General features: G+C 39.5%; 1 protein-coding gene and 1 long non-coding RNA gene across 4 annotated transcripts in view; both read left to right on the top strand.

Moving 5' to 3' along the window:
- The window catches only part of DPH3 (diphthamide biosynthesis 3), a 154,197-nt gene that overhangs the window by 48,813 nt on the left and 77,603 nt on the right, over positions 1-27,781 (top strand). The window lies entirely within an intron of this gene.
- LOC120762999 (uncharacterized) lies at positions 546-27,546 on the top strand. Its single transcript, XR_005704006.2, has 3 exons — positions 546-696; positions 21,889-21,977; positions 26,553-27,546. It is a non-coding gene; the product is annotated as an uncharacterized LOC120762999 (long non-coding RNA).

The raw sequence follows: 27,781 nt of genomic DNA on the forward strand, positions 1-27,781 counted from the left end.
GTGATACTAAAGATTCCCACAGCAAAGCCTTTTTTTTTCCCCACCAAGGACTCTTTAGCTGGTGGGCAGCTTTAACATCATGTCTGCATTTCGTTCTGCACATACAGGTGGTACATAAAACAGCATGTGTCTCAGGGACTCTAAATACAGACATTATTTAAAAATCACAATATTCATATGGAAAGCCTGTGCCCATAGTAGGTATTTTTAGTTAAAATTATGTTTAGTGAAGAGAAAAAGCTTTAAATGGTTCTGGCATCTCTTCACCCATTTAAGCGCTTAGTGACATGCAGTTATGTACAGATTGCTCCTGTTTCAAGGCAATGATCATCCACATCACCTAAGCTGGAAATTACCTTTTTTATTCCTCCTAAATTGTTACATGCTTGTGTGTAGATGGTATAGTAAATAGTTGCTCCTCAGTTACCTGCTGAGTATTACAGGTTGGATTCACAAGGGAAGTTGGCAGAGAGTATCATGAGGAGAGGACAACATTTAATGAGAGCGTGAAGAGTGAATGATTTCACTCTTGCTGGGGGGGTTGATTCAGAGCTGAGTAAAGCACTAGTTAAGTCACTGCAGGTGTGTAGCTTAATGATCTGCAGTTGGGTAGCAAGTGTGCACTGAGAGCAGAGAGGGCATGCTGGGGAATGTTTCTACCATGGAGGAGCTGAAGTAAGTGGATGAATGTGTGAGGTAAGGCTACAGTGGTGGTGGGTGTTTTTTTTGGTTTTTTGGGGTTTTTTGGGGTTTGTTTTTTTTTTGTGCTTTCATTTTTAATGTGAGGAAAACAGAGCAAATGAAAGCAAGCTATGTTAATATCACAGGTGTGTGAGTGGGACCTATGACTTCTCTCTATATTTCCCAAACAAGACTTACATTCTTTAACTGTTTGGGAGAGGAAAGTGGAAAATACTCATTTTTGTGAGCCTATTTCCTTTATTAGTTCTTTTTGTTTCTAACATACCAATTTTTAAAAACACATTACATTCACAAGAGCTAACAGTTATATTGCAGTTCAGCTGTGTTTCTGTAGAAGTTTACTTTCAGGAATAAAGGCCTAGACTCCTTCTACTCCCACTTCCTGCCCTGTTGAAGTGCAGCTCATGTTGGGATGGATATTCAGTAAAATATAGAACCATATATACTGATGTAGGTCTTGAAAATGTTTGTTCAGGAATCCAAAACACACCCTGTGCTTTTCTTTAAATTTGTTTAGGATCATCAATATTCACACAGAGTAAATAGAAGTTAAATGTAAAGTAGTATTAAAAATGAAGCTTGGCTTCATGCCTAGAATGTTCTAAATAAACTAGTTTTAGCCCAGAGGTGGGCATGTGCACTGTCACCGGTATCTGTGGGAGCTGTGTGTGGGCTACACATTTAAAAGCAGCATTGAATTTAGGGCAGAAGACAGAAAGGAAATACCTGCATATGTATATATAGAACTTCAGTCTGCATATATAGTATGCACGTGTGTGTACATATAACAATATAAATATATAAAATAAAATCAACCCTGTCTACTCTCATACATTTCCATGTGTTTTATCCTGCCATCCTGTCCTATGTACCTTGGTTGGTTTGTGGCAGGGTTGCTAAGGATAGGAGTAAACCAACTGCTGAAGATACTTCCTTTCTTGCCTTTTTTTCCCCTCTGCAATTGATAAAGCTTCCTATTTTCATTCCTTTAGCAGTACAGAACTGAATTCTGTATAGCTGAATTAAGTATATGACTTTAATATGTTAATATACTTTTAAAACTTGCTACCTATATATGTTTCTGGTTAACAGTGAGACTCTGGGAAGCTGCTCAGTAATGCCTTGTTTCCATCTTATGACCTTCACTGTTTTGGATCAGCTGTTTTCCTGGCCTTAAAATAGGATACCAAACTGCCTCAAATAAGGAAATCTGCTAAGGGATGTGAGACCCCTTTGTTTACTGTATCATAAAAATACCTTTGCGTTGGCAAGCCATTAAAAACTATAAAAGAGTGGAAGGAAGAGGCAAGACAGCTGAAATATCTGGTAATTTACTGCATTCCCTGTGCAAGTCTGTGTTTTCAAAGGAGCTGCTCTGGTAGAAAGGAAAGGAGTGTCTTTTCCAAACATAGCCTTGGTAGGAGGTGAGGCACAGAGCTACAAGGGATGCTCACTACAAGAAAAGTCTCCTCCAGCCTTTAGTTTGCAAGATTTTTCTCTTTGACTTTCTGAGCTTTCTTCTTGACAGAAACTGAGGCAAGAACAGGGATTTTGGAAGCCAAGTTATAAGAACTAGAATAGTCATAGCAACAGGTTAAATCTCTAAAACTTACGACTTCTTAGCAGCCTAGAAAAGGGGCAGAAGTGATGGAAGACAGAGGCTGTGGTCACTTCTGACTGCCAAATAGGAGGCAGTAGGAGCAGTCATGAACAATTTTATTACTCTCATCACGAGCAAGACAGGTTGTTAATAGTCATCAGTTAATATTTTATAAGATATATCTGCAAAATGATCATCCGGGTTGCAAAGGTAATCAAGGCAGGAATTTGTTAATTTTAAGTGCCAGGAAGACTGCTGTCATTTACCAAACTTTGGACGTGCTTTGAGCTGCACAAGAACACAAATTGAGATGCGTAACTGATTATTCCAGTTTATTTTTTTCTGTGTTTGTGACTGAAGTAAAAGTTTATTTTTCTTCTCTTATTTAATTACTGCATCTGGTACTAGATAACTGTGATTTTTCCCTGATTCCTTTCTTCTTCATGTTAAGTCTTGATCTGTCGTTTCATTTTCTTTTGGCTTTTAAAAAAATATTATTATAACTGTTTTGGGTTTTTTTTTTCTGTTTAGGGAAAAGGCTTTCTGGGCATAGGTGAGATACTTGGTTTGTGAAGGTGGTTAGCAGATGCAGTCTGAGAAGCCATCTGGGAGGTCAAGGCTCACAGAAATTGAAACAAATAATAGTGCTCTTAAATGAGGAGAAAAGGAGAAAGGCTTACAGTTAGTAATTTGAACAAAGTCTTAGTCTAAGGGTTTTGAGTGCTTCTCAGAAATCACACTCTTGGCATCTATACAGCAAGAGACTGAAAATGTGAAGCAGACAATTTTGGTAGGAGGAGTCCTACTTTTAAATGTGCATACGTGGAGATAGCATCCCTTTCTGAAGACCCTTTTGACTGTAGATTTATGTTATGGTAGGTGAACTAGGAACTTGGACTGTTCTTTTGCTAGCACTAATATTTTTGTCATCAGCCTCAAAAGAATAAGCCCATGTGAGTTTCGGGACACTGTTTCGGGAAACAGTGATTCAGAGATTCTGCACCATATGGAAAAGAGAGGGAACAAATTTTTCAGTAGATTTTAAAAAATGGTCCTGCACATTTCTTAGGACTACTATCCTATGTAAGGAAAGGCAACATGCAGGGAAAGAAACCATAATTACATTCATCATGGGAGGCTTTTAGTTGGGGTGAAAGATGGTGACAATTTGGCACTGCCACATCTGAACGCAAACCCATCAATTCATGGCCTAGACAGGAGTCAAGAACAGCATCTGGCTGTGAACCAGGTCTGCTGGATCATTTCAATCTATCAAGACTCTCTATCACTTCTATCTTAAGTAAACCTGTATCCTCACCCAGCTTTCTGGGTTATAGAAAGGCTGATCTATAGTCCTGAAGCAAAGAAGTTGTACACCAAAATCTGGAAAAGTGGCTTATATTTTAGGAGGAATTCTTAAAACCAGGAGGTAAAGAGACTGTGTGTGTTCAGGGGTGCTGTTAGACTTCTGGAAACCATCACTCAGCAGGTATATGAGAAAAATAACACGTCTTTATAGTGGTTTTAATAAAGTGCACTTTATAGCACCTTTCATCTTCAAAGAATGAAACAAATTTACTGTTAGTATAAACCCATGGGGACCAATGAAGATGAAGAAGGGAGTGCAGTTACCCCTTTACTAATCAGGGTCATGATTCCACAGGAATATTATTTTGTACCATGTCAGTAACTATTACAAAATCTCTGAGGCTGCAGTATGAATTTAGCTGCAAAAGGCAGACTGAATCTTGTGACTGCAGACTTAATGGCCATCATTAAGTATAATATATATGCATAGCTGCAGTACACTTTTCCAAGATGCTAGAAAGATCAGCTGAGTAACTGACTACAGGAGCGTAAAATTTGTACTTCATCTCACTAATGACAACTTTTATTCCTACTGCATGCAGTAGGAAATTCTATAGATCATATTACGAAGCTGCACCTCATTCTTTCTCACTCTCTTGCACACCATCACTTGCAGTGGATTTCTTGACAGTACAGAAGCTGTCAAAGTTAAAATTAAGGAAGTGAAACACTGGGCATCATACAGGCATCCAAAAAGAAGCAATACATTTCTGCCAGTTAGTAAAGCAAAGGCCTTTGGAAATGAGAATACAAGCAATGTGACATTTCAGCAGGGCTTCCACGTTGCCATAATCATTTTATGGTGTGGAAAGGGCATAAGGCCAACATGTGAGGTTAGGTCTCTTGTTTTTCCCTTGGCTCTGCGTACTGAGAGTGCAAGCTAATGCATTTTGCTTGGCTCCTGCAAAGAAGTTCAAGGATCCCCTCTTTATCTGAGCAAGCTTTGGCAAAATTTCCCTGCATGTTGCTTTTTTAGTGAAAACTTTACGCAGAATTCAGATTACTAATGGCTGGCAAACTAATATGCTGGAATGTCTCAGATATGACTAATCTATGTTTCACCTCTGATGTTTTATTAAGGGTGGAAGGGGAAAAAACCCTCAGAAACACTAGCAAAGCAAAGAATAAATTTTACATTAGGCAGTGGCTTACAGTACACAACCCCAAAACCTAACAAGGTGGGTATGAAACTGTCACACTGCTACCAGTATTTTAATAGTTTGTGGATGGGGTTCTTTAAACAAGGTCTCATTTAATTTGACTTTTATGGATTCTTGGTGGAAGAGTTATTGTCCATGTAAAAGTAGCTGGTTAGTGTGGGACTTCTTGCAAACACTTCACAAAGTTTTATTTTCATTATAGAATCATGCAGGAAGGGTAGATTCCAGCCTTATCTTTCAGATTGCATTCTTAGAATTTAATTTAAAAAATGAATGGGTGGGCATTGTCTAATGTGGAAAAAATTATATACCTATATAGTAACACCTTCTGTATTTTTCTCAAATATTCAAAATGCTTTGAGAATTTAACCTGTTCTGGTAATGCACCAAGTTTTTTGTTGTGCGGTAATTTGTCTCTGCACTCATTTAGACTCTTTGGTTTCTGTGAAATGGTCATCTATTCATGGTGTATAAACGTTGCAAGGAGTGGTAACCAGGAAACACATATTGGTATTAGTGGTAACCACAGAGTAAGCGACCAGGAATTCCTTTGGAAGTTGCACAGACTGCTCTGTTACTTGTTACTCTGTAAACTACACTCAAGCATATGCCTTGTGTTATGCTCTATACATGGAGAAAGGTAGAGGGAATCAGCAAACTCCTTGAAAGTTGCTTCAGAAAGTTCTAGTGAATGGTGACTGTGCCGTGGAAACTGCACAAAAGCAAGATATGAGGAGATGTGGACTCTTCCCTACTTCTCCCATTTGCTGGTAGATCACCTTACTTGTGCATTTCCTGCCATTCTGTCTAGATTTCTACCTTCTCCAGACGGGACCTTTGTAATGTCAAACGTTCACCCACCATCCCTGCAAAGCCAGTCTTACCTTAACAGTAATTGTGTAAAGGCTGGAGTTACTGTGGACAGCAAATTGAGGAGATGCTTACGTTCAGGGGTAGGTGCTTCCAGCTTGGATCAGGGTATCATACCTTGAGTCCCCAGTTAAAGTAGTGTAGCATCAGACATAGTGACAGCAAGAATGAGGCCCTTTCGCAAAGCCATGCAAAAAAGTGACCTAACAGCCACATGTAGATGGAACTGACTGCTGTGAATGTCCTGTGACTGGGAATGACAGAGTCTCAAAAAGGAACGTTTACTCGTGGAATGGGTTTGCAGACAGATGTTTTTTACAAAGAGGCCCAAAATGGCTAGAATGTCTCAACACAGTAGGGATTCATTTACTAATCCTCCATTGGTTCTTCCAAATGTGGGACCAGGACTTTCAGAGTGCTGTAGAAAGAACTTGAGATGCACTGTTACAGCTCAGTGTGGCTGTTAACATCTACAAAATCTTACTTGTTCTCCTGCAATATATCGCTATTTCCTTGTTGTTCACTGTAATTTTTAAGCTTTTACATGGATAAAAGTGATGTTCAAAATGAGCTTAAATCCTTCAAACTTGCTGATAAAACAGGACAGTCTATACTGTTGCTTAAAACATTTCCTTCTAACAGTACAGTACTAGATAATATATGGTGAAATCACATAATTTATACAGAGATTGTAATAAAAATTCCTAGGTCTGTATTGTCGCAAGCATTATTCCTGCAAATGATCAGAGGACTGTTCCTCTCCGTTGCAGATGGTAATCACTACCACAGGACTCTGTCATCTTCTCTATTTCCTGACATACTTATATAAAAGTGCACTAAAATGGACTGTCCCTTGTTAACTTGTTTCCACTGAGCTTAAAGCAAATCTACAGATTCCCAGGCTGCCTCAGCTGCTCTACTCCTGTGGCATTGTGTAGAATGCTGAGGAACATGTGGTATGTGAGGATCTTGCCACTGCCTCCCAATACTCAATGTTTTGTGTGGAAAAAAATGCCTGCCGTGGCTAAAAGGGCAGATCATCAAACCAGAAGGGCATTGATGAGTGTTAATAAACAATGCTGGATACTTTGTGTTTCTTCATGCAGGGGCTGTCTCTAAGTCAGAGAGACAGCTGTTCGTGGATTGAGGAATTGCAGCCCAGACTTGCAGAGGTTTGTACCCATGATAAATCTGTCTCTGTGATTTGTGCTCTTTGTTGAACCTGTGGCAGTAGAAATATGAGATGCATGTGCTATATTGCTCAATCATTGCTTTGTGCCAAGGGAGGGCTGAGGCAGAAGGATGAGTTACAATCATAGGAAAAAGCAGCAGTAAACTTACTTCGACCTGTTGCCTCAATTGACATGAGGGGTGTGTTTAGTGAGAGGGTGCCAGGCCAGGTGTCTGACACCTACAGCTGTGGTAAACAGAAAAGATTATTTGTTTTTGTGATGGCAACCCTTTAGGCTCACAGAGGGAGATTTGTGATTATATTTGGAATTAGGCAATGTGTAAAGTAAGGGCCAAACTGGTTGAATCCTATTGAGGACTGTCGCTCCCAATGCTTAATCACACATTATTCTTACTGTCCACAGCTGCTCTATCCATGCAGGTGCTGGGTAGCAGTGTGGCAACCTTGGCAGCAGCTGGTGTGAGACATTAGCACGTATGTGCCAGTGGTGCTGGCTTACCAGTTAGACTGCTGAAGAGATGATTCCTGTCTGTCCCATGATGGGACATGGGTGATTGTAGTTGAAATCTGAAAGCTAAAGAGTCAAGTGTTGCCTGCATAGCTGAACATCACCAGTCTTGTGCAGAGCCATGTTTCCCTCTTCTTCCAGGCTTGCTAAACATGGAAAGGGCGTGTTGAAACTGCTAGGATGGCCTCTAGTGCTGTTGAAGGTGTGGCTTGGTGTGCTAGGCAGCAACAGTGTTTGGTTTGGTATTTTTTTTCCTCTCACCCAGCAGTGGCCAGGCTTGTGTTCAAAGCAAGTGCATGCATGAGTGCTTGTAGCAGTGTGGAAGGAGGGTGGTCTGCAAAGTGTGTCTTTCTCCAAAACCTGTATGGAGCTGTGTTACTGTCAGACAAGGATGAATGCTAATGTACAGGTCAGAGGCAGTGATATGGCAATTTGGAGGTGCTTCCCTTCTGGTGCCAAAGGGTTTCTGCTGTGGGTATAGTGCACACATTTTGGGCCCTTGATGTGTATCCACACGTCTCTAGACAGCTGTTTAGTACAGCAGTGCTTATGGAGAGTCCTGGGCCAAGAGCTTCTTTTAATATAGGTTTAACCATCTTTCATATATTTCTGCCCAAACAGATCATGTTGTAACAATATCTAAATTGTGTATGAGTAAGAGTTATGCTCTTCCAATCTATTAATGTATTAATTTCACGTAGTCAGTTTAGTCAAATGTGTTTCGAAATTTTCCTGTTTGGCAAAGACTTGTCAAAGTGGCAGTTCCTGGATTTGCTATCTCTCTGGAGAAAACAGCAAAGACTCTGACAAACACAACTAAACTGTACCCAATCTGCAAAAACTAATGAGAAGTTCAGGTTTATTCAGGCAAATACTATTTGAAATGTTGCTTTACTACAAGCAGTGCAACTGTGTAAAGTCACTAATTTTAAAAAGAGAAAAGGGTGGTGAAGTTTTGAAGTTTTTGTCTAGAAATGAGCAACTAGCTGCAGGAACATATGTTTCATGGTATATATTCTGTTTGCACAGAGATGTATTGTAGTGCTTTTAAAGTTAATCTAATGGGAAATTAAATTTAAAAAAAATTATAATGATGAAGAAATATACTTTCCTGCAACAGGACTTCCTTCTTTTAGGGAACTTTTCCTGGAAATCCTTGTTGCAAACAAATACTGTCTACCAACTCATTCCCATTTTGTGTTGGTTAAGGATTCAGTCTGCATCTCACCTAGTTTTGTGTCTGGAAGTCTTTCCATGGTTTTCAGTGGATGTGAGATTGGGTTTCCAAGTGGAAACTCCAAGGTTCCAGCCAAATCATGTCCTGTACATCACCTTGGGCTAGTCTGTTCTTATGCCAGGCGAAATATACCTTCATTTCTTCTGCCAGACTCATCTCAGTGTTACACTGGGGTATGGTGGTTTTGTTTTGTTTTGGCTTTTCCATTTCTTTTTGTTTGGTTGGGATTTTTTTTGGTTTTGTGTTTATTTGTTTTTTTCTGAAATATAAATCTCAATTTCCCTGATGCTTTTTCTAAGGCAGGAGACCACTGACGTGTCTCTAAGTTGCTTTTTGACTGCTCTGCAAAGAATTTATCCTAACAACAAAGCAACTGATTTCTTATATTCTGTTCTATTTGCTGTTGTACACAGTTTGTCAGAAATTAATACTGCAGATCGTCCCTGTGTGCTTTGCCATGTGGAAATGGACAGGGGTAATTGTCTCCCATCACTTACTACTCAGTGTGACACTCCCTCAAGGCAGAGCAGGGGTTCTCGTACAGCTTGAAAATTATCCTGTGCTGGGGCTATACCCTGCATCACAGTCCCAGATAATAAATGCTGCCCAACAGGAGATCGGTTCCCACCAGGTCTTCCTCTTAAGTCTGAAAATGTACTTATGTGGTGCTTCTTGAAACAAACATGTAAATGATAGTAATGTAATATCCACATTGATGTGATGCTGAATTCCAGACATGTAAGAACAACCTAAGGGCCTGTTGCACTCAGCGTCTGGGGTCTGCTCTGCTATTTGTTGTATGTTCTCCCTAAGAATATTTGCCACCTTGCTCCTGGATCAAGTAAGTCCATTTGTGCCCTGCCCTGCCATCCTGCCATGCCAGAGTGGATAGCTTACATGGCCTGGCACCTTATTGCCTACCTTGTAGAATGAATGGTCTTGTACCTAATTATCTCACCCTTTTTCTGGAACAAGAATTTTTTCCACACATCAAGTTCAGTTGCAGTGGGTTTTTTATGTCATATATATATAGTGAAAAAACAAATATTTGGGTCTTATAAGTCATATGCACAAAATCATTCCCAGGACACAGAGAGCTCTTGGGATTCCTAGTCAGATGCAGGATTTCATCTTGCCTATTTTCAGTTTTCTAAATCCTCACCAACTCAAACATAAATTTGTAACAGTGCAGATACTCTTGCTTTCAGCCTTCTAGCAAGCAACATTGCATCAGGCAACCAGCCATTCTCCTCTGGTGTCTTTTAATTTAAGACTGTTAAATATGGATCTCAGTCTGATTCTATAGCTTTCACAGTAGGTGTTTTATTTTAACACTGCTTTTCTCCAAGTCCTTAATTGGGGCTAATGGGAATTGCTTGTTACATATCTACATTTCCTGCGAATGATTTAGACCCACGGTTGCTATGCTGTAGCCTACTGTCAGACAGTTGTGACATTTCTAATGAAAATGGTATTTAGGCTCACTGCTACAGTGTGGTCATTTTGTTAATGTTTTGCACAAAAGCATAAGGCAAGTAAATAAATTTTTTTTTCTCCTAATACAAAAAAAAAAAAAATCTTTGCTCATGTTGCCTTTGAATTAAAGATGAGCTTGCTCACCTGAGCAGCTCTCTGTGTTTTTGAAAGAAGTCTTGCTAGATTTCCTCTGAGTCTCTTCTAAGTCCAAAGTTAGTCTGTTTCTCAGGGTCTGGGCTCTGGCTGATTAATTCTGTAATGAGAGAGTGGGTACACTACAACAACTGGTTCTAACAGTATGATTTTTTACACTTATTTTGCTAGTGCTTCACCTAAGCTTAGGGACATCCATGCTATTTCTACTTTTTTGATGAAACAATCTGCCTCATTTCTAACCTCATTTAAGAGATATGCTTGCTCTTTGTACGTGGATTTCTTTGTCTTGCTTCTTCTGCAAACTTCAGGAAGGGAGCTGAGAAAAATCAAATCTGGTTCCTCTGCACTCCTACATGTCATGCCAGGGAACTTTCTAGCTCTTAGGTAGAGGTTCAAGCCAAGGGGCCTGAAGATCCACCACCAAGTATGTAGTGAGGGAGGATTATAATGGTGACTGTAGTTCAGATTAAAGTCTTTAGGTTCTGTTGTCTGTACGTTCAAGACAAATATTCTGTACAAAATTATCATTTGAGCACCCATTGTCTATCATCTCATGAGGCTGCAGGTCACAACCATGGGACCTCATTTGTGGTCTCTTGTTTTCCTGTGGAAGATGCCATCCTTGCAATCCACTCAAGGCATCATCTCAGCAGCTGCGCTCTCTTCTCATATAGCTATAGATGGTGGCTTTCTCTAGAAAAAGGTGCTGTGCTTAAGCAAACCATCATCTCTGATCACTATTTCTATTGTCTATTCCTTAAAGACATTCATAAAGAAAATCCTTCACTCAGGAATTAAAGACCAAAATTTAGGAGCATAAATCTTGAGATGCAGGGTTCATGTCAGTCTTTTTATATAGGACTACCATTTAACAGGTTTTGCTTATTTACATTCTGTCTTAGTTCGAGTTTTTTGTTTGTTTTTAATCTTGGCAACATTTTCCTTATGTTTTGCTGCCTTGGGGAATACGACAGGAATACTTATTTTAGATGCACATCTTAACTGGATGGTTTTGACCTGTGAGAGGCAATCAGTGGAAATAACCCCGCAATGAATCTTTAGACTGTAGTAAAAATCATCATAGGAAAAATGTTTCTCCCATCTGGAGGTTTCCCTATTATGTCATAGGGGTGAGAGACTGTCTGGAAGAGGGAATGCTGTTGAAAGGCTGGGATATAACCTGCTTGACTCTATTTATATAAGACATCATAGTTAGCTGCATCTAATCTTCATTGTTTCCGTTCTAAATGGCACACTGCTTTATACCATTCTGAAAGCCTGCTTTTGCTCAAATCTAGTTTGCCAGCATCTTTCTCCAAGGGCAGTTTTGCAGAAGTTGGGAGTGCTGTGTGTAAGCCTAATTGAATATATTCCTTTTTTTTTAATCATCCAAAAATTCAGAATGTCTCAATAACACTGAGATCATAGGATCTGTTTCTGTCCTTTTATATGCCATTGCTGTAACAGAGGCAAGTTTTGACTTCTCCTTCAGAACCAGTATGGCTTTAAATTATGATTTTTCTCCATTTTAGTATAGCCACTATGCCATTTTTCAGATTTGACTCCACTGTGGATACAGCCATATCTGGTTTTCATACTTAATTTTACTAACCATTTCTTCCTAGATTAAGTGATACTTGGAGGCATTCAACTGTGTCTTGATCTTGTCTACTGTGCTGCATAAATTGCAGATATTTAAGTTGTGCAAACCGACTGAAGTTTGCACATTCATTGGAAGGCACAATAGGGGATGCCAGGGTCAGTACAGCTGCAGTATAACTATTTTGATACTTGAGCATAACTGCACGCTATCATAAGTTAGTTTCATTTTCACATTTCAAAATGTTTATAGGCACTGTGATCTAAAAAAGGAAAGGCTTAGAGCTAATGGTTGACATGGATATGACAAAAAGAAATAGAACATTGCAGTGCTGCATCAACAGAGTTAAAGTAGAGTTGGCAATCAGCTTCACATGGAAAATTATATTTCAGATTTTGATCTACCCTATAAAGCAAGAACGGGAAAATAAGATTTTCACATGATGTTACAGGATCTTTAGCAGGAGAGGCAGCCAAGGCAGTGCAGTATGGCTTGCCTGCCACATTAGTCTTTGTTTAAATTCCCTGCCTGTGGTTGCTGTTAACATTTAGAGTAGTTATATACTGAACTCTAAAGATACCTGCTTGTCTCTGTATTTGACAACTGAGAGATCCTTGGCATATCTCCTGATGTGCTTTATCTGTGCTTTTATCAATATGTGTTTAACTCCTTTTCTTGTGTTTAAGACTGTATTACTTCATCCAGATCCATCACAAATAGATAGTATATTGCAACCACAATCATCTAGGTCATAAGAGGAAAAAGCCTTGCCTCCTTGTATAAATTGAAGATTTCTTATACAATTGTTGAATGGCGTGATTTTCTCCCATCAGATTCTTTGTTATTTTGACTGCTGAAATAGTTCAATATTGTATTTTTCTGAATAATGTATTTCTGATTAAGAGGGTGTATTCTTGCACATAAATGAAATCTCATCACAGCAGCTGTAGTTCTCCTTAAAATGCTAGCTACATAGCAACATACTCAATGTTTAATTAGCTTTGCCGTGTTAATAACATCTCTTTAATATTCACTCAGAAATACTTGGCTGTCAAAATGTAGAAAAGCTAATGGATACGTATAGCTTATTTATATGCATAAATTAGTATAAACATGAAAAACACAAATGGAAAATGCAGGCTAAATGCCCAGACAATCATTTTGACAGCCAGCTTTGCCAGACTGTGGACTCAAACCTCCTTGAAAGCAGCCTTGAACATCATAAAATACCCTGTGGCATGTAAGGGACAAGAGATGTGGTTTTGCCGTGCTCTGGGCTGAATGAGCTGACATTTTTTGATTGCTACTGTAGTGGCCTCTCAGCTGAAGGCAGTGCTCAGGTGCTTGCGTCGTGAAAGGGTTGAGACTTGCTGCTTCAGGTGACAGGGTGATTTCTGTCTGACAGCCTCTGTCTTCTGAGTTCAGGGTTGAGAAGAGGATCTGACAAGGGACAACCAGGAGATCCTGTGGGTAGAGTGGCAAACTGTCTGTGCAAGAGAACAGAGCTGGAAGCAGTGACCCTGGGAGGTCCTGCTGCTGTCCCAGGTGTGCTACAGAACACACCACACTACTGGGTGTGGGGGTGCCAGAACTCTTGCCAGGTGCTTTGCCTTGGGTGCACTGGTGTCCTCTGGAAAACCAGACAAAGCACTGCTTGGAAATAAAACCTTGGAAATAAAAGCCAAAGTGTTTTTCTGGAGCAGGACTCATGGCTTCTTCTTATTATAGGACAGACCTTTTGCAAGATCTGAGCTCTGATTCATATCAGAAGTGATGGTTTGTAATGAGAAGATTTACTGACTTACCGCTGTGACTTTTCCACCCATGGTTTTCTCCCTGGAATATATGAACCACTTTCAAATGAACCATAGAGGGCAACTGGAAAAAAAAAAAAAGGGTCTGAATATCCCCTGGATTTACTTTTTGTAGGAGTATAGGACAAAAGGGGATAAAATCCCCCACCCTTCCCTATAATTACCTTTTCAACTGCCAGCATTACCATGCCAAGATCACCACAGAACTTATTTTATCTGGCTCTTCTGAGGATTTATTCTGCTGCATCACTCACTAATAAGAACAGTTCTTAGCTGTTGTTTATTTGGTGGTTACTTACTGTAAAATATTTTAGATGTTTCAAAATCCATTTTTATGTCTTCTTGTGAATGTCCCAGCAGTGAATCTTCATATGAAATTTTGCCCTGCCAGTCTCATGTTCAGCTTGAGTTTGCAAAAGTTCTTGTCACTCAGTGAAGAACTGTGGTTTGCAGTATGCCTTAATCTCATTTGCTTTCCTTGGATCAATTAGGGAACAAAAGAAAGGTGAGCAACTAATGCTAGAGGTGCATAAATTCCATGAGTGGTACTTAAATATGGCTGTAAGTAGACATCTCTGGAGAATCAATGGAGAGAAACACTTCCCCAAAGCTTGTTGTACAGTGTATTAGGAATAAATAACACTCCCTATAAGCAGTGAAGTGGGAGAAGGAAATGGTTGGGCTTTACCTCACAACTCCTAACTCAGAGAGAGAAAACTGTCTGATGTTTCAGACACAGTCAATATTTCTGCTTCAGCTGTTCGTGATATACTTCTAATGTCATCATCTTCTCTCCCATAGAATGCTTGAAACTGGAGGAGGGGAGTGAAATGGAAATAGTGATGCTTCTTTCCTAGCATTTTAAAGACATGAGGACATGCTTGAGGCATTCACATTTTTTTTTTTTTCCTGCTTCTGCTATTCTTATATTCTTTCTCCCCTTCCTCTTCTTCTCTCTAAAAGAGACTGCAGGGGAAGAAAGATGGGAAATTTCATGAGCTTTCTTTCCAAAACTAAAATTAAAGGACATAGGAACCAAAAAAGAGCTCCCTTTGTTTCTCACTGCATAAATAGCCAAAACATGTTGGCAGTCAGTCAGAATGGTGGGTAAGGTACTCACAGGCAGATGACTGTAAAGCTATCAGATTTATAGGGCAGCTTGACGTAAATGTAAATTATGCACCATTCATATTGGGCGGGTGCTAATTGAATCCATACATCTATTTAAATTGTATTCCAAGAAGAAAGCTTCTTCCAGTTGGATGCTGGCAGGGTGACAAGTTCATTGCCTAGTTTTGTAACTTTTGCTTTGTCCGTGTTTGTAACTGCCTAACTCTAATAGGAGATAAGATGTCAGTGTTGGGTCCTTACCTCTTACAGAGCTGCTGTGATTCACGTGAGGCACATTACAATATGTTGAAGAGTTGCATTACTGAACAAAAGGTTCAAAGATCCTCTTCTGAGCAGAAGATGAAAGTTTGGTCAGCAAAGTGCAAGGCTACTTGCTGTCCATTTAGAGAAAAAAATAAAAATAAATATTATAATTATGTGACTTGTGTAACCTCGGAATGTGTCTGACAATTGCATGCCATAATTTGTTCCCTTCATTCTGAAGGCAAAACCCTGCAAACATTCTCACACTACTGTGTGAGCAGGAGTAACTGTGGCACCTGAAAGGCAGAAGTACAAACTGTTATCCTTGCAGGCTCAAGCTGTACTAAAGCCAAGGCTTGCTGCCATCTCACTGATATATTAAATGCCAAGCAGTTGAGACTAAGAAGCTGTTACTTCATCCATCTTTGTTGACTGAATGCCCTTACTTCCCTTACATCTTGTTTATTCATGAGTATTTAGAGACATTCCTCAGTGTGGACTGTGTAGCTGCAGTTTTGTCTCCTTGGAGTTCGTCTCCTTGTTCACTTACTTCATTAAACACTGTTTTTGCATTTAAAGCAATGCTGTTTGTTACTTAGTTCATGGCAGCATGTTTTAGGGAAAAGTGTAGAAACCATAATTAGAGGAAAAAGTGCAAAATGGTAGGTGTGCAATAGGCAAGCGGGAGAAGCATGGCAAGAAATTGAAATGTACTCAAGGAATCAATTGGGCAGGGAAAAGAACAAATTTTGCTGGCAAGGAGGGCAGGGGAATAAAGCCAAACCCAACTTCCTAAAATAGGAGGATAGAGATGATGGAAAAAAATATGAATTCCTTTATTAGTGCGTAACATATTTGTAGGGCAGTTTCATTCTTGGGTGGCGAGACATGGCTGATTACCAGTTGGAGAGAATAAAAGGGGGAATGGGCTGCAATTGCTTAAAGTTGAGAAATAAAGGAATTTGGTTCCCTTTCTGGTCAGCCTGTGATAACACTGAGATTTTGCTGTTTTTCCTTCCCTAGTAGTTCCCCAACGCTAATCAGAGTGGCCCCAGCTGATCAAGCATGGAGAGGACGAATAAGCTTTGTTTTGCTTCAAACTGGGGTAATCCCTTGTAGAATTGTAACCAAACCTTATAGTTCATGAGAGTATGTCTTGCATCTAGGATTCATTTAATTCTTACTTTCAGCTTTTTTGGAAAACGTACAAAGTAGTATATGTAGCACAAACAACTTCCAATATAGTGGAGTCCTAAGGGCTCAGTACTGGAAAATTATAGAAGTAGTTCTAGAGTGTCAGGCAGTCGTATTTGGCCCCCATTTCTGATACAGGATGTGAGATAAGTTGGCCTTCTGGCTGAGGTAAAGGACAAGAGTTTCAAAAGTAACCTCAAACTATGAAGTGAGGCAAGGGAAGATGTGCACACCAGCAGCATGTTTTTAAGGTGCGGTGAGGAACAGATGATACTTGTAGGTTTAAATGCTTCGTTCCAGAGCTGTAAATGCAAGTGCTGGTGCATCACATAAAGTTAGATTCCAGTAAAAAAAGTAGGGCAGAGCTTTCGGGTAATGTGAGAACATAAAGTATGCAAAAATCAGTTGAAATGTCTCCAGTTCTCATTGCCCCATGAAAACTGACAGATCTTTCACAGTGTGGGTGTAGGCTGGGCTGCTTACCGTGAGGACACCTTTCTTCATTGTCTTTATTGCTATCACTTTTCACACTTGCGCACGGGATTTTAAGTAGCAGAATTTGTCAAAGAGGTGTAAGAAATGGCCTCAAGCTTTCACTGGCTGAACATCACCCTGGTCTGTGTGTTGGCACTTGAGAAGAGTGAGTGGAGGGTTGGAACAGGTCAGGCTGTGGCCTCTGTCCCACCTCAGCTGTGTGGGTTGCACTTAGAATTGCTTCCTTCAATTGTGGAGGAGGTTTTTAGGACTACTGCACTGTCAGTCCCTGTGCATGTACATTCTAGGCTGTGCCCCAGGAAGGGAATTTGGTCTTACTGAATGTGCCCAGCCACATATGAGGCTGACCTTCCAACCACCCGCTTCACAGAATCACTTTGTGTGACAGATCTCTCTGCTTATATGTATCGAGCCCCACCAAAGCAGCACAAAGCAGAAAGTCTTGTTACTTGCAGTAAGTTAAGTAAGACTTACATACTTCACTTTCCCACAACATTTTAGCATGTAACATGTTACAACAATGCTGCCACATTGAATGGTATTGTGGTATTTTTGTGTTCCTTTCCTAAATTAACTGGCAGGGCTAGATTCTGATCGTGGTTACAAGAAGCTGTTCTAGATTTAGGTGGTGTATATTGAAAGTGAAATCCAGCTGAGAGACAGGATGAATATTATGCTTAACTGAAAAGCATGTGCTTAACTGTACCCATAACAAAGCCACAGCTTGTCAGCTCTGGAGTCATGATAAATTGGGCTGATTAGTGCCAGGAAAACAGTGTGGGGTTTTTTTGCTGTTATTACCAAAAATGTGAAAGCAAAACTTGCCATGAAAATAGGAACTACGGTTATTCTGGTGTAGATAAAAATAATGCCAAATCAACATCAGCAAGTAGAGGGAGGAAAAAAAAAGGAAAGATAAATGCATATTCAGAAAACAGTTTAATAGAAATGAAAGTTTATGTAATTGGTAAAAAGTGTGACTCATCTGTACGTTTCCCGTCCCAACTGGAGATTTATGTTCCAAAAATCTTTCCCAGAATTAGTGTGTAGAGAGCGTTTATAAGTTGAATTCTGTTCATAAGTTTAAAACTTAAGAGCAGGCAGAGGGTTTTATTCTTTCATCCTACCCATGTGTAGGCCATTAAAAGGATGGCCACTCAGACCAAAAAGTCTATGGATGGTGCATGAAGATTTCTGCGTATAAACTGAATGAAGCCATTCTCTCTTTCCAGTGACATTGGGTTCATTGGTGTGTATGAGGTTAATGGCTGTGCTGGGTATCTGAGGACTGATTGCACCATACAGCCCTGCCCACCACCAGAATAAGCCACAAATCCTGCCAGGCTGGAGAGGATTGGACATTGGTGGGCTACAACGTGCTCAGCAGCATTTCCATCTTCTTCCCACTGCTGGGAAGTTGCTCTATTTGTGGTTCTGTGCAGCCATTGGTACTGAGTGATGCATTGATTGTTCAAAGCTGTCTTTTGTTCTCCTGATCCTTCCATCTCCTAAGACAAAGAACTATTGTGAGTCTGCTCCCTCAGCTCCTCATAATTGCAGGTCACTCTATAACAACCTTTTCAGAGTTTATGTCAAAAACATTGTCAGAAATCTTTGTTTAGTATTATTGTATCATTATGCAATTCAATTAATCAAAATACTGCCTAAGCCCTTGGCTAATGGAAGTTCTTAATTCTAATATGAAGTAGACAGACCAAATGATCACTTTTTAAGAACAAAACTATTTTAATTTGGTGAAGCTCCTAGTTTTTCCCCTTTCTAGAAATAGCAAAAGCAATGCATCAGCATAATGGAAGGAAAACTGCATTTGGTTCCCTTTGGGAGCAGTGATAGGCAGAGATGAAACTTGAGTCTGGTAAAACTCATTCGTTTGTGTCATCATCTCATGGTCTCCTTATACATACTTTTGTTTATTCATTTAGCATTGACATTCCTCCAAAGAGAAGCATTTGTTACATTAAGTTTTTGTGAATTTTAAGTGCTGGTTTGTTTCTTTCAGTGCGAACAAGAACACTTTTCTTCTTTTCTTCTTTGATGTGTGCTCTTTACTGTCTCAGTAATCCCCTCTAAAACCTTTAGTATAATGGATTAGGCATACCCATGCCATCTGGCTCTGATCAGATCAGGATTTGTGATCTGTGAATATCTGGAGGCGTAAAATCAGTAAAAGTGAAAGCTTTGAACAGACTTAATTGACTCTAGTTTCTTAACTTTCTTGGTTAAGAAGTTACGTGGCTTGAAAGAGTGAAACATGAAAACAGAGCCAAAATAAATAAATCAGTGTAACTGAGGTAAGACTTGGTAGATAATGCAACCACTCTGCAGCTGTATTATATATGAACCTCATGAATATTTTATATAATCCTTTGTGAAATAACTGCATACTCTTAAAAAAAAAAAGTGAACCAACAAATCAATGTTTATGAGTAATTTTTATTAAATAGATAACACAGAGTGTGGAAGGAACTGGCTTAACAATTTCATGTACTGAACACAGCAGGCCACCTATAGATTTATTGGAAAGTGACTTTCTCTGCTGGGGTAGAGTACTACTTCTACCATGAACAAGATGCAACCAGTGCTTAGCAAGCACCAAAAAGTCAACAAACCAATGGGGCTACACCAAGTGTCACCTCTAAAGGTCTTTTTCTCACATGTTCTCACTCTTCTCTCTGTCTGCAGTTAAAGGGGATTTTTCCCCTTCTTAAATCTATAATCCTGTAAGCACTATCACCTTCCTGATGGGCTTGGCCTTGACCAGTGGTGGGTCCACCTTGCAGTCAGCTGCCCTGGAATTTTTCAGACACAGGGAAAGCTTCTGGCAGCTCCCTACAGAAGCCCCTGTAGCCCCTCCTGCTACCAAAACCTTTCTGCACACAAAATCAATGCAATAGGTAGCCAGAGCCTATGCTTTGAAAGTCAAAGTTGCCCTGGGGAGGAGAAACAAGCTCAAACAGAAGTAAACAAATAAAAGTGCTGTAATATTGGTTTGTTTCCTTGGGAGCTGTCAAAGGCTAGGGTGCTTGTGCCAAAGGAAGAGCAATAGAACATCTGAAGTACCAGTTATGGATCAACAACTTTCCCCTTCTCTCCTTAGGCCAGCAACAGAACAGTTTCAAAGGTTCCCAGCTCTTTGGCTCTGTACCCCACTTGTGCCCGCTTTTTTTTTTTTTTTTTCATTCTTTCTGTGGTAGGAACAGTTAAAATTCCAGTTCAAATTCCTTATTCCAGGAGGCAAGATCCAGTTTTGCCTATCTTGCTGAGAAATCCTGATATTTCCCTGTTTATAGCCATGATTCAATGGGGATAGGGAGTATTTTATGAACATTGCTGGTTTTCTCTGTGGGTTGTCTGCATTTCTGATTTGACAACAAAACCTCAATGTTTCCTTGTAGCTGAAGTTAGACCTGGACCCTGCCCCTGAATATCTTCATGGGCTTTACTAATCATCTCTAAACACTTTTTCTCACAGGGATTCCTTTGAAGCTATTTCTTGGGTATAAATGACCAAGTTTGCAGAAGACCTTGTAATTGGAAAGGAAGTGAACAGAATCGGACGTTATGGAATCTTTCTATAAAAGAAAAGAATAGGGGTTTGAGACTGCAGCTTAAAAGAGTAATTATTTGAAATCTTACTCCTGGGGAGAAAAAGTAGTAAACACTGTTACATAAATGAGGGTAGGAATATAAGCGGGGACTGCACTGTTAGAGCCTAGAGTTGTTTCTAACTTCTTGCATTTTTATTGAGGCAATACTGTTCAAAGTTTTAGTGCTGCCGGTCCAGGGATGTGTAACCCAATAGCATCTGGTCCTTTGCTGCATACAGTCAGCAATCGCTTTGCATGCGTTTTTTCTTTAAATAAATATTCAACTGCAGAGCACAGGTTGTGTAAAAAACAAACCAAAATAATGGAGGCCCTTCACATAATCTCACTTGTGTCACAACTGACGCAAGTTATCTATCTAGCCTGTCATAACAGAGCACCTACTTTGAGTTGCACTCTCATTTCATGTTGCTGATAAGTTTTTCTCTAGATTGCAGAGTGGAAAAATTATTTTCTGGGGAAAGTGAGATGCTCTCATAGGAAAACAGGTAGGAACCCTGAAACTGTGGCATGAGCAGGGGAGTGTAACCAAGACATTTGCTGTGGATTTTTCTTCCCCTACCTTCCTGCTCTAGAGCAGAGCACAGGGCTTGTCCTCAAAGCGCTGTCACTGCTTTGCTTTAACTTTCTTTGTCCTGTTTTTCTTTCTTCCTTTTCTCTCCCATTTACCTAGAATGGAGCTCCTTTGACCCAAGGACAATGTTGATGCAAAATGTAGCCCACAGATATCAGAATTTATATGCTCCTCTAAATGCTGACTGTAGTGATAATTTTTATTATCTAAATGATTACATTTCCTTTAAATTTTCCTCATGGTCATTTGCAAAGACCCTAAAGAACCTTGTTCAGATCAGCATGCCCATAACTCGGAAAGTTTTTTAAAGTGTAGAAGCATTAATGTGTTCAGTGATGCTGCAAAGCCTGTGCAAGGCACAGTATATTCTACTTTTGTCACTTCTTAACCTTATCAAACCTGTGTTGATGTTAAAATCTATAGCTCATAGCATGAGGACTTATTTTCTACCAAATGAAGCGCATTTCAAAAAAATATTTAAAAGATCCTCAGTCTCTTTGGAATTGAGTTGTTTGGAACTCTGAAAATAGAAGTTCACTATTGGAATCCAACTGGAACATTCAGTGATGCTCCACATTGACTTTCCATCCAGAAAAATATTAGTGGAAGCTCCAATGAACATAAATTTAAATGAAGATTCTATTTCCCTGGATTAGAAGCAAATAATATTGTTTTAGTTCATATTAAAAGAATGATTCTGTTGATGCTCATGCAACATATTTTGTGGTAAGCTGGAAATATCACCAAAGGCTGCAGGGTGGACAAAATAAATGATAGAAACTGCTAAATAGAAAAAGGTTGTGCCCCTGAAAACCAAGTAAGTTTGGTATGTTTGTTAACATCTGGATGCTGTTTGTGAAGGGATGGAATGATGGCTGATGGAAGCTTGGAAGGAAAAAACCCTAGAAGGGTATTGAATTTCCTATGTCTGTTTTCATGCAGGCTGAAGCAGTACTTGACTGAACTGGTGCATTTTACAACATCTGAAGCAGCAACAGAACAACTGTAAAAACATGTAGTGATGAAACAAGGTGAGGTGGTTTTACACTACTCCTCTCTTAAAGTGAGATGGAGCATGTTACTCGGCTAAAGAATGTGCCCCAGGTTATGTAATCTGCTTTACAGGAGGAAAACACCCATCCTTTTCAGAGATTTCTTTAGACTTCAGGCATTTATTGAAGCCTGTGCATTGGTATTCTGTCCTGCTTCATAATTGCTGGGGAAAAAAAAGCAGTTAAAAAAAAAAATTAAGAAGTGAGGTCTCTACAAGCAGAACTATTGCTGATATTCCTTCTAGCCAAAGCTCAGGGGCAAGGTGGGATAGCAGCAGAGCTGCATGGACATCACTACTTGAGCACAAAATAGGAGGAGAAAGCTTGGGCAGATAAAATCCTTAGGGAGCATCTCATGTCTGTTACTGCCTGCTTCTCTACAATATCAAATCAAAAAAAGTTTGACAACCCTAGGATTGCTGGACACTTTGCTAATCAGGGACATGTTATAAATATTACAAAAGAAAAGATCACAAAAGTCCAGCTCTAATAGCACCTAATTCTGCACATCTACACAGTTGCAGAAGCAGAGCTTGTAAAGCTTGACTTTGCAAATGCATTTAATGTGCCTTCACCTCAAGCCCCTCCAACAGCAAAACTATATGAATATGAAAATTCTTTTGTCTAAGCTCTTTTTGATGTTAGCTAATAAGATTTTGTGCTGACTGCCCCATCTTACAGTTCAGAAATACCTTCATCTGGTGGCTGAGACTCTGTCTCTATTCAACTCAACAACAGACTCCTGTGCATTTCAGAAGGAACAGGATTTCACTCCATACACTTTTACAATGGAGATTAAGCTGTGATGCTGTCTATATAACAGTTTTTTTGTTCCTTGAATTAGCCAGAACTTTTTTTGTTTAAGAGCTATCACCAGATCAATTTAAAAATGGTGTATGCATAAAGCAAATAGTAAGGAAAACCATGAACTTTGAAAACAAAATCCAGAAGTTTTCTATATGTTAATTGTCCACAAGTGTTGTCATCTCTTTATTTATGGCTGTAGTTTAGCTAAGTGTTTTTAGTGTTTTTTAATGGTTTCATTTCTTAAACTACTATTACTACTACTATCTGTACTGATTGAGTAGGTCCCTTACTATACCTAGCACGGCGAACAGGATATAATAGCAGTCACCTTGACATCAGTGTACAATGTCAAGGTTGCAAAGCTCTGTTGCCCTGTCTTAATAGCTAAAACTTGGAGGAAAGGGAGATTGTTTTTTTCCAGCTCAGACCATAATGTCTTTTTTCTACGTAACATGATGCCCTGGTTCTGTTTTTCAAAAATGCAGGTTTCTGCCAAAAATGACAATTTAAAGGGCAGCACTGAAAGGAGTTATCACTTTCTAGATACATATGTGCCTACGAGAATGGCTTTGTTTACAAAAAATATTTGCAGGCTTTGCTTTCTATTATGAGCAGCTCAAGATATCGCTGGCATATTGCTGAGAAAGAAGCATTTCATTCAGCAGACTTTTAACTCAATAAACTGCATGGCATCGTATGGGAGAAGGAGGAAAGAGATGAGCTTTCTTGAAAGGGAAGTGCTTTAACTATAAAGATTTGTTTTGCTTTAAGAGAAGCCATCCTTTTCTGTATTTCCTCTTCCCAGATTTAAGAAGACAATACTGGTCTCTGCTCTAACTGTTCATAGTTTTCCTTTAATTCCTAGTCAAGACTCCTCACAGGATAGAAACAAAATGTATAACAGGCAGAAGGGAGTTACCAGAGGTTGAAAATAACAACATTGCCCAAGATGTGATACCAAATCATTAGGCAGTTGCCTGGCCTCTACAATTTCTCTCTCTTTTAGGGTTTCAGGTATGTAGCTCTTATGTTGAGAGCTTGTATTGAACATTTCACTGTGCAGTGTGTGCAGCTCATTTATTTAGATTCAGACCATAATTGATTTGGTGCTTTATGAGGTTTTGGTGCATGATTTGTGCATGCAGCTCTGTGAATTATGTTCCTAGGAATGTTGTCTATTAATAGCTCTGCAGAGTAGACACTGACTCTCTGAGAGGCTGCTATGATAAAAAGCCTTATCACAGAAAGGTCATGTGCTCTTTCTATTAACTCTTTTGATGCAATTGAGAAAAGGCTGTAGTCTAATAAACTGAGGATGAGACTGGAGCTGGGTCTTTTTAATCCTGTCCATGACAGTAATACCTCCAATAGTCTTGCAAAGATACAAAGGGTCAGATCCTGTACCTAAATCCCACTCAGACTAAATGAAATCAGGAAGAATTTAGGTACCTAAAAACTTTTGTGTATCTGGCCTTCTGAGCTTCTGTCTACTTGTTGAGTAGGACATATAATACTCATAGTAGCACTGTTGGAATCAATCTATAAATGGGGTGTGGTTGTTATTTATGCAAATATTTTAAAGAGAAAGATGCTTTCAATGCCAGACTTTGGTGTTAAGATGTAATTCCCCTGTCATACTTACTACAATTCTCTACAAAATCTTCCTTTAAAAAGTAATTATTTAATCTGTTAGTAGGTAATGAAGTGCAAACATAAATAATTCAGAAAGACACAGAAAATGGTGGGCCTCTCAACTCCAGTGTTGATTTCTCTGACTCGGCTGATATATGCCAAGTTTACTTTAGATCTTTTATTTATATATGTGTCTGTGTCTACAGTTATATGGATCTCTGCTCAATGATTTAGAAACTCTGCAATTGAATGTTACAGAACACACATCACTTTCACAGCGATTTGTGGCAAGAATCCCATGAGAAGTGGTTGAGACAGCATAACTTTGTTGCCAAATAATAATGTTTAGTGACTCAGAAACTGCCATCTGTTATATAGACTCATAGCTTGAGCTCTGCATATTGAAATAGACCTTGAAACATCTGCAGGTTTCCTCATAATGTGTAGGCTTAGGCATCTACCTAGCTGGAATCTCCCACTTCATCCTCAACTCTTCCCCCAAAGATATTCACTTATCATTAGTTTTTGGGGTTTTTAACATCCCATAGCAGACTATCAACCATATCCACTTTCAAAAATACCTCTGATTTCATGCTCTTGGACTAATGCTTCATTTCAGCCACTGTAACCCTATATTTCTATGGTGTTCCCAAAGTGAAAATTATCTTATAAACTTTTGAAATCCTGAGGGGGGAAATGAGCGTTGTACCACCTGAAGCACCAAATGCTCCTGTCCAGATTCCAGTGTTTGTCAAGTGAGCTGGTTTCCTGTTGGGCAACTGGATTCACCACAGCAGCCTCAAGCACATCTCACAGCTGCAAGGGATGCAGCTGTGCAACCCTCTCTGGAGCTGCTGTCCACTCCTTTGGCATTGCCCACCTGTTCTAGGCCTTGCTCTCCGGGTGCACCTTGGAAGATTGTGTGTGTCCCTGAAAATGTGCTGTGGGAGCAGAGTAAGACACAAATGGTCTCTGGTAAACTTGCAAATCTTCATCAATCTGACTCTGATGTCTTCTTCTGTGTGTTGTAATCTTAAAAAATTCTATCTGGTCTCTTCCCACCCTCCCTGCTGCTTGCCACTTCTCATATCACAGAAGTAACCCCAGTCCCAGTGAGAAATGCTGAAGGAGGAAAGTAAGTCATTGCATTAAATGATGGGTGTTTGGGTTCCACTCTCTCTCACATTGTTGTGATCTCCTGTGCAGAATCCAAACTAATCCCTGTACACAGAGATCTTCCAGGCAAAGGTGAGCCACAGAAGCCTACTGAATTGTCAGCATGGCTTGACTTTCATCTTAGATTTTCCTTCTGTTGGGGAAGGTGAAGAAGAAGGCAAGGAACAAAGGCTGGAAGCTGAAAATAACATTAGACCTGATGAAGATCTGTGCAACACAGCTATGAAATACAGATGTGAATGTAGGGGCACTTGTGAAGGCACATTACATGCTCTGTTCCATTCCTATTATGTTAGAGTTAGAGTTAAACTGTTAGAGGAAGTGACAGGCGTATGGTTTTGATGGTTGGGTTTGTTTTTATGCACTGAAAATGAAGGTCAAGGAATTGAGAGAGAGCTCCAAATCACAGGTCAGCCACAGGCAATGCCTTTATATTTGTTTATTCTGTAGTTGTTCCAGTATTTATAAAGATGTTGTAGTCCAGGAAAATGTCCTAATACATTTATATGATACAATATTGGCTAAGGATAGGAATAATCTACAGCAACACATTAGGTTTAGCCAGAAACTGACCTTGTCTAAATATTACCACAAGATTGGAGTATCTTACCAGAAGAATGGTTATGAGTAAATCTTTTCAGATGTTCAGAAGAAAGAGATTTTGCCTCTGATGTTAAAGAGAAGTAAGATCTCTATAAAGGAGTAAATTACATCTGGAGATAGATTCCCTCATGGACAAAACCAATGATTCTTAAATACCTTTGCACAATAGTAAAATTTCATTTCTTACATATGTTTGGTGGGGGTTTTTGGTGGTTTTTTGGGTTTTTTTTGGGGGGGAGGGGTTTGGTTGGTTGGTTGGTTGTTTTTACTGCTCATTACACAAAAGGAGACATTGTTTAAATAATTCCAACACTTATTCACATTTTAAATTTACAGGAATGTTTGAATTCTTAATGATGATGATGACTCATGAATTAAACATCCCTGAGAAGCTTTCACCTCTGTCCCACCAGTGAAAATCCAGATATATGATCCATACCATGCTGCCTTTCCCCTGTTCACTGATGGTGTATATCCAGTGTGAACACAGTGGCAGATACTTGGGCAGCTGGGGCTGGTTTCCTTTGAAAGCACAGGTAAAGGGAAATATGCAGGAAGAAGACTGAAACTGGGGGCAGGGCCACAGAGCTGCAGAGAGCTGAGATGTTGCCGTGGCCCTTGGGACAGTCATGTATTAAAACATACGTCCAGCCTCTACTGTAGAAGTTTTGCTGTCATAGAAATGTCAGTGAGGAGTGAGAGCCTTTTCCTTGTGTCCAATAGCAATATAGCCCCAGTGCAAAGGCTGTCCAAAAAATCCCTTTGCTGCCATAACATGTTCTGCTTAAGGACTGGATACAAGCCATGGGAGCAAAAGAACTTTATTTTTGTACTTACCTTAGGAGGAATAGCTGGTATGGCTGTCGTTTTTAAATGCAAAAGGCCCATAGAGAAAGAATTAGAAACACATCTCTCGTTTTTGTCCTGGTCTGATCATGGCATGTGGGTGGGTTACAGATTAATTAATGATTTCATTTCTTCTAAGACTCAGACTGGCACTCAGATTAGTTCAGCATCTTTGCACCAACATTTAGTGGAGAAGTGGAATTGTTTCTGTTTGCGTACAGCACATAAAACTGCTTTGGTACCACATGATTGAAAAGTGGCAAGTGTGATTTCAATATATTAAACAGATTTTCAGGAGGCTTTGGGAATTAGCAACCAATAAATCTGTATCAGGAAAACTGTAGGAAGCGGAGTCAAAAGTAGACACATGAGGCACATGAAGAAATAAAGTATGATAGTGCATTATCATTGCTTTTCCAGAGGGATCTCATCCTGTAGAAATTTATTGGAGATTTCTTTAAGGTAGTTACTAACATGTGTGAAAAGCTGATATAGTAGGTCTGAATTTCCAAAACCACTTTTGCCAAACGCTTGAAAATGAACAAAACTACTAAACAATGTGATTGTTCTCATATGAGTCTGCAATTCATTAAGAAACAGGAAACAAAGTGTCAGATTCTGTGGCCTAAAAATAAGCACTTTGTGCACCGGGGATGCTCCATGATATCCAAGACATCTGCACAAAGCTTTCAGACAAGGCCTGGGATTTAAGGGAAATG

This window comes from Hirundo rustica, chromosome 1 (genome assembly GCF_015227805.2).
Source record: "Hirundo rustica isolate bHirRus1 chromosome 1, bHirRus1.pri.v3, whole genome shotgun sequence".
NCBI classification, from domain to species: Eukaryota; Metazoa; Chordata; class Aves; order Passeriformes; family Hirundinidae; genus Hirundo; species Hirundo rustica.